Here is a 14,819-nt window from a genome sequence, read left to right as displayed (position 1 = left end):
AAGACCACTGACCCAGGAAAATGTAACCCTCTAGTTATCCAACGCCCTTTAATTAGAGATGTCTCCAGAGATAATCTCACTCACGGCCCCTATTGTGAATCATTTATTTTCTAACTTTCCTTTTTATCAGCCGTCTTTCATCTTTATGTTTTTCTGCCCTCGCCGGGCTGAATAACTCAGGCTTGTAGAATGCAGTTTATTCATTTACCGGTTCTCCCAATTGCATTTCACGTCTTGTGGCATTTGGGCTCTCGCTCAGAAGTGCCGGCTGCCGGCACCAGGATAACGCGCGGGAATCGCAGCTTTCCGCTTGGTAGAAGGAACCACGGCGCCAGGCCTTGGGGTGGGAAAGGGCTGAAAAACGGGGACCTCACACCTGCTGAGAGACGAGGCAAAGACCAACCAACCCTCTCACGTTGGGAAGACTCGACGGGGTTTTGTTTTCGTTTTTAGACTCTGGAGCACTTATCTATTCTTGTGATGTTCAGCAGGGCTGACTCATGACTGTTGGACGCTTGCGGTCAGCAGTGTAAGTAGGATGAGGTTTCTCCGGGGGCGGAGCGCATAGAGTATCACCAGGATCAACACCGAGGCTCCGACGGCAGCGAGGGGTGACCGGGTGGGTATTTTTTGCCCTGCCCATCACACTCTGCCCACAGCCTGCCCCGGGCCAGGCGCCCTCGCTCGCTCTCCACATGGCCAGGCCTGGTGGCGGCGGGCCCCGGCCTCCCCTACGCGTACCGCCCGGGGAGGTGCACACCTCACCCTTCCATCGCCAGCGCGGCGGGGACGGGACGGGACGGGCCGCGCCGGTGGGTCCCCTCGGGCCGCCGCCGCCAGCGCAGCCGCCTCTTTGCGCCATGGCGGCCGGCGGGCCCGCGCGCACCGCCCCACCGGCCCCTCGCGGCAGACTACGGCTCCCAGAGCCCCCTGCGGCCGCCGGCGCGAGCCCCAAGACGGGGTCCGGCGCCAGCGGCGGCACGCGCGCGCGCGCTCACACACACATACACATACACGAGCGCGCGCGCGCGCACCCCCCCCCCCCCCCACACACCCCCCCGGGCAGAGCGGGAGGGGAGGGAGCGGGCCCGCCCTGCGCATGCGCCGCCCGCTCCCGGCCGGAGGGGAGGGGAGGGGAGGGGCGGGACGGGTGGACTGTCAGCAGCGCCGCTATTCGCGGAGCGGTCGTACGCCGCTTTCTGTGCGTAGGGGCCGGGGCAGGCGAGGGAGAGGGCGCTGCGCCGTTGGCGTAGCGTTATTGTGAATGGAGCGGGCGGCGGGGCGGGGAGGATGATGTCAGCCTGCGAATGTCAACAATGTAGCGATTGAGGGGCGGGGGCGGCGCTGGGCCGGGGCGCGCGAGGCGGCGGCGGCGGCGGGCGCGGGCGGGCGGCAGAGCCGGGCAGCAGCGGCCGCGGCAGCAGCGCAGCGCCGCCTTCCCTCCTCCGCCGGGCTGCCACCGCCGCCAGCCCCGGGTGCCGCTCCGGCAGCGACACAGCCGCCGCGGTGCCGCTCCCCCCCCCCGCCTCCCTCCCTCCCACCCTCCCTCCGCTGCGGCTTTCTCTCCTCCTCCGGCCCCCCTGCCAGCCCCCTCCCTCCCTCTCTCCCTCCCTCCCTCCCTTCCCCCTTTATTTTTCTCTGCAAGACTTTGGCTCTGGAAGCAGCTGGTTCAAAGCAATCGCCATGTGATGAGCGTCTGGGTCGCGTTTTTTTTTTTCCTTTGGGGGGGGGGGGGTGCAGGTTTCTGACCGCAGAGAAATATTAATAAGAATTTCCGAAACAACAGCAGCAGCAACAACAAGAGCAATCCCCCCCCTCCCCAAACCTCCTCAGCCGTAACAGCCTCCCCCCCCCAACCCCGGCCCGCTCCACCCCGCCCCACGGCCTCTTACACCCCCCCCCCCCCCCCCAGGCTGCAGCGAGAGGGGCGACCCCCGAAAGTTGCGCGGAGGCGAGGTGAGTGCGCCTGTTCCGCGGCTCGGCAGCCCCGCCGGACAAGGCGGGGGGAGGGGGGGGGAAGGCGAAGTTTGGGGGGAGACTGAACGGGAGCGGGGGGGGGGGCGGCAGTGTATTTTTTCTCTCCTCCTCCTCCCCGAGCAGCTGTTGCACGGGGTTAGCCGGGGGGCTGCACCCCCGGAGCGGCCGCGGGCTTTGCAGGAGTGCTTATTGCTTATTCCTTGAAGTGGGAAACACGCGCGTTGCGTAACGGGGAGCGCGCGGTAGGCGCCCAAGTGTGCGTGTGTCCCCGAGCGAGCCCGCGCGCGGCCGCCCCCCCCCCCCCCCCGGAGCCCCGGGGCAGCCCCCTCCGCCAAGGGCCGGCCCGGCGCCTTCCCCCGGCCCGGCCCCGCCGCGGCCACCTGCAGCCGCTCGGGGCGAGCGGGCACCTCCCGGGCGTGCGCCGTCCCCTCTGTGTCCCCCACCCCCGTTTTTTTTTTTTATAGGTTCGGAGAGAGATGAGAACTCCGATAACAGTTTCTTGGATCATTAAAACGTAGCGTGTAGGCAAGGCAGCGCGCCGCGAAGACGCTGGCTGTCATGAAAGACGCTAAGTGTGAAATCATGCCTCTCCTTTTGTGGAGCAGGCTATTTTTGTAATGCAGCGGGTGTCTTGCTTAAAACGCTTCAGTTATCGTGAGATCATTGTGCCCTTGTTGCTGAAGCCCCGGCAGCTCCGGAGTAAACCGCGTTTTTCGTTCTTTGATAATAAACGTGAGGCAGGGATGACATCCTGTTAGGAATACTCTTTAGGATGTTGGAAAGATTGGGAAATTACAGTGTTGCTGTTTGCTCTAGTTGAAACTGTGTCGGTGTTTTCGTGATGAAAGCCCATTTTCGAAGACTTTGGAACTGTCACTAAACTTGTGCATATTTTAATTTGGTATTCTGGGGCTACAGCTAGAAACAAGTCGGTTTTTTCACGCTGGGAATTGTCTGAGATTCTGCTGTAGAGGGTGGAATGCTCTGCAGTTTGAAGAGGGTGGTGGTGCTTGGGTAAATTGACTTCTTCAGGTATGTAAATACTGAAATTTGAGATAATTGCGTTTGATGAGAAGGACAGAACAAAATGATACGAGTGTGTGTTAAGGTGCTGTAAGAACAGCCTTAAACCCGTGTTTTAGGAGTCTTTACATCTGACAGAAATAAAATTCCCCTTCAGATGTGGGGTTGTTCTTTTAAAAGCCTGTGTTGCCTTTTATATCCACCCGCCTGCCCCCCGTCACTGGGATCTGGGCACTTGTGCAGCAAAATGGATCGACGTTGTACTTCCCTGCGGTGTATTGAACCTGTGCTTTCAGCATCGTTTTTCACATTTGACCCTCCAGCTTCAAAGGCTGTTTCTGAAGGTGCTCTGCGAGAAATGGAAGGAAGCCGTGACTTAATTGAAAAAGTAGAGGATTGAAAAATCGGGATCATAGGTCTAGTTTTCCCGTTAGTTTGCTCTGTAACACTGGACGAGCCGTTCACACAGATGTACGCCAGTACACTGAGCTGTCAAGTGGGCAAGGAGGGTCCTTAGTGATTTTGAAGAAAGGGTAGTTGTCAGGTTACTTAGAGATCTTTTGCAGAAATGCTCCGCAGAAGCAGAATGTGCATTTCTGGGCAACTCTGCTGTGTAATTTGTGCTTACACAACTACCTTTTTTGAAAACTTTCACAATTGTGAAGATCGGATGGGAAAGGTACATGCAGCAGATCATGACTGATGCATACGCTGACAGATCCCGACTGGTTAATCATCAGCAATTGTTTGTGCCCAGATATCTCACACTGGCAAACAGTGCTAGGACAGGTATTCCTGGTCCTTTTCTGACCTGGAGGCACATCTGGAGCATCTGTTGGTATTAATGGCATGCACACTGGCAGGATGTGGTGGTGGTGTAGGAGGGACGCCCTCCTCTCCTTCTTTCTTTGCTTTCTGTCATTCATTTTGCAGGAAGAAAACATTGGCTGGTTAGTTCTTCTGTGCTTGGGGTGAAGGAAAGTTAGAGATAGCACCTGAGTTGCTAGCTTAGAATAACGGTCTAAATCCCAATAAATAGACATTGACGTGCCGCTCCTCGTATGTAGAAATATGTAGAAGGCCTCAGAGACTCATTGAAATTAATGAGTTTGATAAAATCCCCATACTGTATAGCAATCTTGTGTGTCTATCTGCATGTGTGTAATTAATGACAAAGAGAGCTGAAAATAAAACCGCGTCTAGATGATGTGTAACGTGGAATATGTGACAGAAGTTTCTTGCCCTTGCTTATTTTAAAACTTTCATTGCCTGATTTTCTGTTCCGAAGTGCAATAACTATTTTTCTTAACGAGGCTGCAGTATGATTGCCAATTAGTTATTTTCCTCAAGGTTGTCTCTAAAAATATCACCAGCCATGAAAAAAAAAAAAAAAATCAGTGATCACACTTTTATTTTTTAAAAAATCCAACAAGAATAAAAAGAGATGTTTTCTCATTGTGTGCCTGTGATATTCTTTTCGGGTACGACTTCACGTGCACAAAGGTAAAGACGAGACCTCTTAGAGTGTAGCTAAGAGACGTTTATGGCACTAAGCTGAAAAATGAGATGTGTAGCATTAATATATGCAAAGTAATCATTTTGGTAGTAATGACATTTTTATGTAATAAACTGTTGGTGTAAATTGAATAGCATTTATTGTGTGACATAAACAGAGTCTCTTGTGATTTTAATTTAGGTGGTATGAACATGGTTTATATAGTCAAATCAAAATGTACGTGCCTTTTTACTCAAAGGAATGCTCTCTGAATGGCTTCTCAGTTTACAAGTGGCAGGAACATACCTGTAGTGTTTAGCAGATCTGACTTACGTTTGAAGACATGCATGCTTCCGTCTTTCAACTCTGGGTCTGAATTTCCAGCTTGCCTCATTTTGGGTGTGATGGTCCTGTATTAGTGGTTTCTTGGTTGAACTGTGTTAGGGGACATATGCTAGTAACTCCATTAATGTGTTGAAGAAAATTGGGCTTTAAACTTAAAGCTTTCTTTAAGTCCGAGTTAGTTCTGCTGCTTTCAGTGTTCCTCCTGACTACAGATGCTCTTAGAGAATGTGGAAGAGAGTCTTTCTGACACTGCAGTTCGTTACCGATATTTGAGGAGGTGCCTAAATGATTTTGTTGTAGTAGCTGAATGGGCAGTAGATTCTACCCCCAGTAACTCCCCAAGGTTTTTCAGAATAGCGCTCAAACTGCTTATTCAGCTTTTTACAAAAAATGGTCATCATTCCTTTAAATTCAGCCAAAAGACATTAACCTTGGCAGCTGCCTGAATATTACGCGTGCATTTGAAGCTTGCATCAAGAACATGTAAAATGTATGAATATAGCCAGCTGAGTTGCTATGTGTTCATTTTGCTTTTTAGTTAGGCAGAAACATCTTTGTAGTGGATTGAAAAGAACACTACTTACTGTGTCACTCTTGGACTATGAATTATAATTTTAAAGCAGGCAAGCAGTGGAATGCATACAAATGCCTTTGTGGTCAGTGATGGACTCGAAGCGCCTGAGTTACTAGAACTAATGATACCGATCAAAGAGCAACCACGTGTTCAGAACAGGTAAATAAAAAGGAACAAGGGAATAAGTTCAGAAAAAAACCTTTATGCTAAAAGTTTACATGTACAGCAGAACTTCGATCCATCAAAAATCAGGCTCAGAAGACTCCTCTGCTTGACTGTATTGATCTTTATGCAGAAAGAGCCACAGCAACAACCTGAAGAACACCAGCTGCACTGCACTGGCATCTCAGCAAGATCAATAGATGTGTCCCCGTTTGGCTTGAAACAGGTTGTCTGCAAAAAGCTCCTAATGCAGCAGGGGCTGAACTGCAGCTCCTGCGTGGGTGAGGGGGCTGCCAGGCATGCAGTCCCCCCCTGTGCATAACCCCTCGTCCCTCCCTGATCTCCTTTGCCTCTGTAAACCTGCTTGGTGTAAACCTGCCCTCAGAGCAAGCTGGGACACTTTAGATTCTGTGCCTCAAAGGAAGAAGAGAAGGAGGAGGTGGTCAGGTCGTGGCTGCAGGGGCAACAGGTACCTGGACCTGAGGTATGCCGTTTTCTTCTTCTTTTTAGTGTGAAAGGTGACCTAAAAGGGTGAGATCCTCCCAGATTTATTCCCAAGACCTATAATTTGCATGAGACTTTCTCTGCTGTTATATCAACTGAACAGATGCTTGAAAAACTGTTAGGAATGCAAAACCTGTGAATTTCCAGATTACCCCTAGTAGGAGTTGAAATGGAAGCTGGAAGCTTATTTTTTTTTTTTTTGCTCCTGAGATTTGAAAACACTCAGCCGGGTTGTGATGGGTAGATGGGGTTTGGTGCATAGGTTCAAAAGGAGTCTCCCTGCTAAGAAAAACAGGAACTGTTTACTGCTTGTCACCGTGCAGGGCTTCTGGGCTGTGGAGCAGCAATTTTGTTTTTTGAAAAGAGGAAAAGCAGTTACGTCTGTTTAAATAAACAAAATGACCCTTGAGACTTAATCATAGCTACTTACTATAGCTGACATCCACTGAGGGATTTTTTTTTTTTCTTCTTCTTTATTGGTGATCACTTTAAAATTTAAACCTGAACTAGGAAAACAGGAACTGTAGGTGTGGAGGTGTTCCTTTACCCCGATTTGCATGCAGCCTGTTTTTTATTTAGTGGGTAGGTGTGTTCAGTGTATGTGAGAGCAATTTAACATGTCAGCAGTTTCCTACAAGCTGCTCTTGCTGACTCACGTGTCTGGTGCAGCTTGGAGCTACCCTCACTATAAACTATCCACAATAGGAGGCACAGGCAGAGAGACCGTCAGTGCTGAGCCGTTGTTCAAAGGTTATTTTCAGTTCTCCGGTCACTGCTTTGCTGTGGTTTTCTTCCCTGGTAATACCAAAATACACTTGTCATTTTGCCAGGCTGCTGTTCTGCTGGGTGTATAGTGTAAAGTAGAAATTCATTGCACTGCTGCGGGGGTTGTGCTCAAAGTGCGTCTAGATGCTACGGATGTTCAGCAGGACTAAAGCTCTGGGGTTGATTTTGTTTCTTTTTTTTGTGAATGGGATGTTGACAAAAAAAACCACACCCCGAGCATTGTTCCCAATTTGGATAGTGCAAGTCCTGCGAATTAATTGTATTTTCACTTGCCAATTGCAAGCTGCAGTCTCCCACCCTTTACTCCTTTTTACAGCAGAAACCTTCTTTAAAGCCAGCAAGGAATTCTGATTAAACTTTAAAAGCCTTGGTTTCAGAATTTTGCTATTTCTTAGTCTGTTTTTTATCTCCTGTGTGGCAGTAACACTGGCCGTTGGTGTGAAAGGATTCCTTCATTTGCATGAAGATGAAAACTTACGCTCTTGTACAACTGCTTCTTTATTTACAGACTATTCTGATTACTCATAAGGATCCTAAAACGATAGCTTCTGCTGACTGATGATTTTTAACTGATCTTCTTGTTGTGGTTTTTTTTTTTTTCTTCCCTCCTTTCTTTTTCTTTTCTTAGTTGATCACAAAAGCCTTTGCAGAAGCGAAGTGAATTATCCATCTGCAGTTCTGGATTTACTGTTGCAGAGTCTAGATTCGTAGTTGTCTTTTGTGTATTTTTCTTCCGTTTTTGGAATGGGGTGAAAAATAACCAATCCCTAAAGGTGCGATAAACAAAATCAGCTGGTATAAAACAGGCTTTAATAACAATAAGGTGAGTTCTTGTCGCTTGTTTTGGTTTTAGTCAACTGCTTTGACCAGTAATGAATAGAAAACCACATTGAGAGCTTTGTAACCCATGAAGAAAATGGGTGTTCTTGGTTTCCGCCAATACAAATGACTCATCAGTATCAGTAGGGCTTCTAATAACAAAACTGTGGAAGACCTTTAAAACGTGTGGTTTTGGCCCCTACTCTTAGTGAAAGGTTGGAAAATATTACTTCGAGCTTTTTTTTCTTTTTTCTTTTTTCTTTTTTTTTTTTAACGGACGCTTTCGTGATTTGCTGTGCAACAGTGAAAGATCTCATACCCTCCAAAAAGATAATTTAATCGTACCTCTGCTTGCGGTACTAAAATCTTCCCCTCTCCTGTCTCTTCAGTGTTGAGCGTTTCACCGCAGTGGGTATTGCCGACACTTAGCCTTGATGTCAGAGGTGCGCATCTGGAAAGTATAATCTATTTATGTCAAGTGGGGGGAAGACCTGGCACACTACCCTCGTCTTGCCGAGCTGCTGTTCTCCACCTCTCTTCCACATAGGTAAAGAGAGGACAGTAAGACTGCCGAGCAACCTGTATTGCTCTTTGAGCTGGGGTCGGAGGATCTGGAGAGGAAAGTAAACAGAAAATAGAAGTTGAAGAATAAACGACAACTGCAGGATGTATCTGTCATTACCTAGGAGGAAACGCACGTCTTCCAGTACTGAAACTGATACTGAAAAAAGGGCAAATCAGAAAGTGATCTATTAAATTCTTCTCTTCCTCTCTAGTTTTCAAACGTGCTGGCATCCTTTTTTAGCTGTTTATGTACGAGGCTGAAATCTTTTTGTAAAGACTCTGCCCCTTGTTCAGTGCAGTGAAGCAACCCCTAGTGCATACTGCATTTTTCTGAAACTCTGCCTTTAGAATGCGGGGTTATTTTGTTTTAATATAAGCAGAGCATGCCCTTCATGCTGTTACAGAATATCAAATTTTAATTCTTTTATGCAAGGTATTCTACTTTTAATGGTAGTCCGATCGCTGTCTTCTGATCTGCTGCATGAATCTATAGTGTTGCTGCCTGCTTTCAAGTTGCCTGTGTTGTTACGAGATTTAAAGACTATAAATGAGGCAGAACTAGTCTTGTCTTCCCTGTTAGAGTTCCAACATTTATGAAACCTCCGTGTTTACTTCCTCTGTTGTTGCAATATTTATAGTAGTAAGTTATTCCTTATAAGGATGTGATGGTTCTTTGTTTCTTCTTATTATATTTTAAAAGCATGGTGTGCTTTTACAAAATCCATTCTGGGACAGATCCTCAGTAAATCTAGACCTATCTCAGTTCTGTCAGTGTCAATGGGCATCTTTTTACCACTAAATATTTAAATATGTTTATGTAGCTAATTTGGATTTTGCTGAAATACCTTGGATGTGTGTGTTAGTTTCTCGTATAAACAGACTGTAATGGAGAATTTTTGTCTTGTATCTTCTTACTGGGCAAGGCACACTAAAAATAGAGGTGCAGAAGCCTGTGGAGATGTAACTTTGAAAGATGTGAAAAGCCAATTGTTTGTTACATGGCAACAATAAAAGAGACTTTTCTATTTTCAGATCTGTATAGCAGAAAAGTCCAACTTCTTACTTAAGGGTTTTATATATGGACAGTTCTTACTGAAGTTCACAGAATAATATTCATTAAGGACTGCAAAATCGGTGTCAGTGGTTACTCAGAGTTCAAGAGGACATAAGGCTCAGCACTCTGATTTCAGCTTGTTTTCTACAAACCTGACCATCAGAAGTGTCATGAGGGTATGGTCATGATGAATGAATAACGTGTCTAAAGCTTATCCATGTTCTGAGCTCTGCTGACTCGGAAACGGGACTTGTGTCCAAAATCACTGAAGGCTGGACCTGTGAAGGGCAACAGACACTGTCGCTACTGAATTTTGAGACTGTGATTCTGGTCTGCATCATCTCTTCACCTTTCCTTGTGCTCACCCTGGCACCTGTCTCATCCCATGGGTGGGCCAGCCCTGAGAGCTAAATTGACAGAAGATTATTCATTGTATGCGTAGGGTTAATTTTCTGCTGGTTGAGTTTATTGCAGGGTCTGGCAAAGACCTGGGTAAGGGTTCAAATTAAACCAAAATTTGTTAAAAGTCCTAGAGCTGGCCCATGGGACACCTGGCCCCCAGAACGTAATGACCATCACAGCATCATGCGCCATCTCCTGAAAGTCACTTTTGTCTTGCTTTTGCAATGTGGTGGTACTGCAGGAACCCATTAGCAGCCTGTACCCAGCCTAACCTGTAGCTTGGTGGTAAGACCTTACTGCCAGGGCATGAGAGGTTTGGGTTAAGACTAGAGCTGTTTAAATTTGGCTTGTGTTTGCAACAGTTGAAAGTAATGTTGGAGGACAACAGAACTCAACCAAGTCTTCTATGTTAACAAAATGCAAAAGTACTATCTTTTGAAAATATTCAAAGAACTTGTTTTTTCCACCCAATTCTGGTCACTCCTGGTCTCATGTGACCTGGTCATGCCACCTATGTCCCTGCTGTGATGAGCTCTCAGGAATTTAAGTTTTGAACATAAGTTATAGCTGAGGAGATGAGCAGACCTGGTGATTATAGAGGGTTTTCTTGAACCAGGTGGCTGCAAGTCTAGACCCTCAGGTCTTCCTTACAACCTTTTATCACTCTGGGGATGATGGCAAGCTTGTGCACTTAAGATATGTTGAGTAGTGGGTTCAGCAGATGATCAGAGCAGCCCTGATCGGCCTGAATTTACTCAGGTGAAGGAGGGAGTCCAACCTCATCCTTTGTAACGAGAAGGTGAGGTTAGGAGCTGTGCCGCGGTGTGAAGGCAGAAGGTCCTGCCTGGCTGTGTGCTGGTTGGACTTTGCTGAGCTGATTCAGCTTTCCAACCCAGTACATGTCAATTTATCATCTTCTTAGCCTGCCTAATTTCCTAGACAAGTTGATGAGTGAGACCACAGGTCCAAAAAGTAGCAGGGGGAGGCAGGGGGGTGCAGTGGGGGTGCAGGGCTTCTGCCAAGCAAACCCAGACCTGCTCGAGCTGTTGGGTGTAGCTTCACCCTGCACGGCTGCTGGAGCCGGTTGCTGTTGATTGGAAGAGGGACGGTGCCGCCGATGTTCCGTGTTCCTGAGCAGCACCGGTGGTGATTCTGTGCAAAGCTGAATGCTGACCATGTGTATTAGGCAAACTTTTGGCCAGAGCTTGACTAGCGAAAAAATCAAAGCGTCTGCAGACTTTTGATTAGGTCCTGCTCTTCAGCCGGGAAACCGAAATTCTGCTTCAGGTCAACTTCAGGTATCTGCTAAGCGTGCGGTACTTCTGTGTGTTGAGCCTGTAACCTGTCAAATGCTTCTGACTCTACTCAGCAATTTAACTTCATTTCCAATCCTTTAATTTATTCCTGTAACTGTTACTAAACATGCACTGAGAGGAAGCCTGGTGCAGAATTCTTTTTACAGAAATCCAAATTAATTGATGGTGCGAAGTAATCATGAGGCATGTCCGTGAGCTAACCCCAATGTAAAAATCATGGTAAATTATAAAATTGTTGCGCAGTTTGTTGTACCTGGAAGTTGACAGGCAGTGCAAATATAAGGACTCTGCAAGGAAATTTTTTGTTTGTCTTTTCCCCCTGCTTGTTCCTCTTGGTTTGTCTTGTTATTAGACTAAAAGTAGAGTCAGTGATTCATTCAGTAATCTGTTTCTTGGACAGTTAGTCATCTGCCAATTTGTGTTAACTTTCCACTTTGTTCAGAAAGTGAGTAATACTTAATGCACTAACCACCAAATTCCGAGCTTAAAAAGCTGTGAGCATCATTCAAATCATCTCCAAACTTTCTCTTCAAAATTTTTTGCTATTCCGTAAGATCAAAGCAAGTAAGGTCTGGCATGCAGTGTAGTACAGCTACAGTCCAATTGTTTTGTCTAGTCCCAGTTATTAAAGCAAAACACAAGGTTGCAAATGTAATGCACAAGTTCTGTTGTACACCAACCCGTATTAATTAATGCTTCTTGTTTTAATTCGCAGCTCCTACTTTCAACGGGTAAATATTGCCTCCTTATTTCCCTCCCTCCCCAGACTGCTGTGACTTTGTTAATTTATATTGTTCCCTACCTCAACAAATTGTGATGCTATCAAGACTAGTTTAGTGAAAATAGCTTGCAAGGAAAGCTGGAATTGGTATTAGCTGCCTGCTGCAAATATTTCTGGTGCTTTTCATGATTCTTTTCAGTGGAAAAAAATGATTGTGCTGTTGAAGTGTTATCTATGTAGAACTTGAAGCTATAAAGCCTTCCTATAGCGATCGGGTAGATATTTGATCTCAAGGTGATGCCAGTCATTTCTGAAGATGAACACAGTACTTGTTTGAATCACTTGAGAATTTTTTAACTACTTTTTTCTTTCTTATGGAAACTGGAGTAGCATAAAGAGTAACAAGGTCAGTAATGTCACGGGAGAACTTTATAGGACCAAAGTCTTTACAGTCTGCTCTAAAATAACATGAAAGGGCTGACTACCGCGCTCAGCAGCAAAGGAATTCACAGTGCAGGAGCGACTTGAGTGCTACGGGGAGGGTGTGCGTGCGTGGGGAGTAGGGTGAGGTCGTAAACATGGGTACCAAGAGTGGTTCGCTTGGCCTGACACTTTCCTTGCTCCTTCCGCAGGCACTTGTCATCCTCACCCCCTCCAACTTCAGTCTGTTTCTTGCAGCAAAGTCGTCATCTCTGTGTGTAATTATCCTGCGGTGCAGATGGTTTTAGGGTGTCCCCGGTGCCACAGTTCTGTAAACAGGCAATGCAAAAGCTGGTGGATAGGAAGGAGTAGCCTTGGGTTGTAGGGTCTGTAGGCAGCCTGTGGCCATCTCCTGCCACAGCATAACAGGGTCAAAGCAGAAGTCTGTCATGTTCTGCTATTGTCAGAATAAGAAAAAAAAAAAAAATTTGGTTTTGAGGAAAAAGTAAGGGAAGATCCATTTCCCCATTCCTAGAATCCAATTCCAGTTTGTGCTAGTTAATGCCTTCGGCTATTTAGACTGATTTCAACTATCATATTTCAAAAATTACTTGTTTCTGGTTTGGTCTCAGTTTCAGCTGTTGAGCTTTACTTTTCAGGACCAATGCTGGATCGGAATCTGAAAATTTCTTGCATCAAGTGTGAGCAGAACTTTCACCTGCTTTTGGTTGAAAGGTATCCAGGAGCCAACCTGTACGAGTGCTGCTCCTCTGCCTGGTTTTGAACAAAAAAATTAAACTATGTAGTACTGCATATGGAGGGACCCAAAAGCTGTACCAAAATAGCCTGGGAAACACTCTCTGTAAGATGAGGTTATTATGAAATTGCTCCCTTGTTTTCCAAAATCAAAATTTCCGCCTTCCTAGGAGGCATTCAACCAGTGGAGGTGGCTCTGCTGCCGGCTGCAGCCCCGTGCAGTTGGGGGGCAGGCGACTGTGCCCGTGGCTCTCCTGAGCTCAACGGAGAGGGAGCTGCCGATAGGCGCCTGGTCGGCGGAACCGTCGCCTGCTGAACCCGCTCTGCTCTCCCCCACCTCACAGAGGATGTCTGTGCCCCACACCGGCATTGCTTTTGGGTTTCTGATTTAAACCTTCTGAGCATTACAAAGAAGCTTTCCTCCTTGCTGGTTCTGGGGAAGGGGGAGAGAGGAGCAAGGGCTGAGGTCAGTGGTGCAGCAGCTATCGGCTGGGTTCGGTGCGCTCCATGCGCATGTGACTCGAGCAATGGCTGATTCACCACCTGAAGTTGGTTGGCGTTTTGTTTTTTGTTTTTTTTAAAGGATGTAATCCACCCAGAGGTGAGAACTGATGCTATGTCATTGGATTATGAATAAACCAAAACTGTGAGGAATGCCTTTGCCCCCAGCCTTTTGCTCCTGACCTCCAGCGGTCAATGCCAGGCGACAGACCTTGAGCGCTGAACTGACACCAGAGGAGACAGGCACCTGCCTCTCACAGGGGTGTGCAGTGTTCGGGGGATCGCTTAGTCGCCGGGTTTGGCACTTCAGGTTTCAGGTCACCTGGACGGGGCAGAGGCGGCTGCAGGATTTACGGCCGTACTTGGTATAACACCTGGCACAGCTGCTTTCTTCGGCTGGTTAAGAGGCTGGGGAGTGAAGGAGAGATGACCACGCAACCAAGACCTTGTAGTTGTTGAAACCCAGATAAGGGCAGTATTGACTGTTGCAAAGCTGAAATCATATTCAGGGCATTTTTATCTGAGGAAAAAAAGTTTTTGGGGTTTTTTTCCCCTCCTTTTTTTTTTCCTACCCACCTTCCATTTATTTCCTGACTGCAAAGTTTAGGACATTCCCACGAAGACGGGCACACCGGTGTTGTCGTCCTGCGCAGAGAGGTGCCCGAGGAGGTGCAGCTGGGCGAGGGTTCTCCCCGGTATTTATAGAGGGGTGTCTCCTGCCCCGACTTGCTCTGCAGGTGTGCTGCTCAGGCGGTTAAAGAAACCGCGAGTTGAAATGATCTCCGGGGTGAAACAGTTTACAAATAGCTTTTCAGTGTTTGTTTTTATTTTTAACTCCTTCCCCACCCACGGGCCCCTCCCCTGGTGTATTGGTGAGGCTGAAACAGCTCGAGGAGGGAAAATCATTGTTGTAGAATATGCAAAGCGCCCCAGGAGTTTCCAGAGGACCCTCGGAAAGCGAGTTGCTTTCCTAATGACAGAGATCCCGCATCTCTTCCTTCCCAGAACCCCACTTGTTACCTTCTGCTCCTTTCTTATTTGGGCTTTATGGGGGTAAAACTTCTTTTTCTGTGGCTTCTGGGGTTTTTTGGGGGGATTGCATGGTGGATTTTGGGTTTTTTTTTGTTTGGGTTTGTTGGGTTTTTTTTAAGGGCTGACAACTGATGAAAAGATACCGATAGCGACGTATTTGAAGCTGATGGAGGCTGAGTGCCCTTCTGGCACCCGCAAGGAGAGTCCCCGAGCCAGGTCCTGCTGCCTGGGCACTGGCTCTTGCTGTCCCTAGTAGCGTGGTCCCCATGGCCGGGCACCTTCTCTCTTGGGCACTTGGCGTGTGCCCTTTTTGCCCTAATTTTAGCTTATTGCAGAGAAGTGTTCTCAACCATACTGGTGCATCGGAG

At 47.4% G+C, this 14,819-nt stretch overlaps 1 protein-coding gene across 7 annotated transcripts in view; it reads left to right on the top strand.

Moving 5' to 3' along the window:
* The first annotated feature begins 513 nt into the window (after positions 1 to 513).
* The window catches only part of BACH2 (BACH transcriptional regulator 2), a 195,984-nt gene continuing 181,678 nt past the window's right edge, over positions 514 to 14,819 (top strand). For 5 of the 7 annotated variants that reach the window (XM_075747709.1, XM_075747711.1, XM_075747704.1 and 2 more), the window contains exon 1: positions 1,185 to 1,956. The gene's annotated coding sequence lies outside the window, so the exon portion shown is untranslated. Of the gene's footprint in view, positions 620 to 1,184; positions 1,957 to 2,988; positions 3,010 to 14,819 lie in introns of those variants that run through there. The other 2 variants (XM_075747705.1, XM_075747707.1) reach the window with 2 other exon arrangements.

This window comes from Balearica regulorum, chromosome 3 (assembly GCF_011004875.1).
Source record: "Balearica regulorum gibbericeps isolate bBalReg1 chromosome 3, bBalReg1.pri, whole genome shotgun sequence".
Taxonomy (NCBI): Eukaryota; Metazoa; Chordata; class Aves; order Gruiformes; family Gruidae; genus Balearica; species Balearica regulorum.
The sequence above is the reverse complement of the archived record's forward strand: the minus strand, read 5'-3'. Positions and strand labels throughout refer to the sequence as shown.